Source organism: Neophocaena asiaeorientalis, unplaced genomic scaffold, assembly GCF_003031525.2.
Source record: "Neophocaena asiaeorientalis asiaeorientalis breed wild unplaced genomic scaffold, Neophocaena_asiaeorientalis_V1.1 scaffold129, whole genome shotgun sequence".
Lineage (NCBI taxonomy): Eukaryota > Metazoa > Chordata > Mammalia > Artiodactyla > Phocoenidae > Neophocaena > Neophocaena asiaeorientalis.
Window position 1 is genome coordinate 4,501,748 of NW_020172446.1, and position 798 is coordinate 4,502,545.

The following is a 798-nucleotide window of genomic DNA, read 5'->3' on the forward strand; positions in this document are numbered from 1 at the left end:
GGGGGTTTGCTTCAGCCTGGACCTGACTCTGCTGGGAAGGAGAAGGGAAACACCACGGTAAATATAGCCAAGAGGCAGGCCAGGAAGCCAGGTGGATCCCAGGAATCTAGGCACCCCTCGGCACTGCTCCCTACCCATTTCTGGCCAGACTGGGCTAGGGGATGGGGAGGGGTCTGTGCCCAGGCTGGGGTAACGCCAAGCCCACCTTCCAAGTAGGCCTTACTGGAACCCAGTAAAAGCTGTCTCGTTGCTCCCAGTCACCAGGCCTGGGGACGCCTCGGGGGAAGATGCCCAGGCTCGTGGTGGCCTTGAACACTAGGCCCTGCGAGGAGCCTTGGGAACCCGGGGCAGGGAGCCCTAGGAGTAGCCACCCCGTCATCTGCTCCCGAGGAAACAGTATCCAGGCCCCCCTGGCCCATCTGCCCAGCTCTCTGCCCCTTGCCCTCCGCCACCCCAGCGGGCGCGCAGACCATGCGAGCAGCAGGTGCAAGACGCGGGGGTGGCACTGAGATGACACAAAACCACACTCGCCCCCACCTCCTAAACCCGGCCGGCCTCTGCCACAGCCCTCCTGCCACCCCAGGCTGGCGCTTCCGTTTGGATACTGAGATGGAAGGGGGAGCAGCCAGCTGCCCTCCTCCCTCATACTGAGGGGTGGGAGGCGGCGCCGGGAATGTCCTTCCTCGCCGGTCCACGGACGCGAGGAAACAGCGGCCCCGCAGGCCTCCCTCCCGCCAAGGACGCGGCTCCGCAGTGGCCCGGGCGGGGGCCGAGACCGGAGGCCGGAGGCCGCAGCCC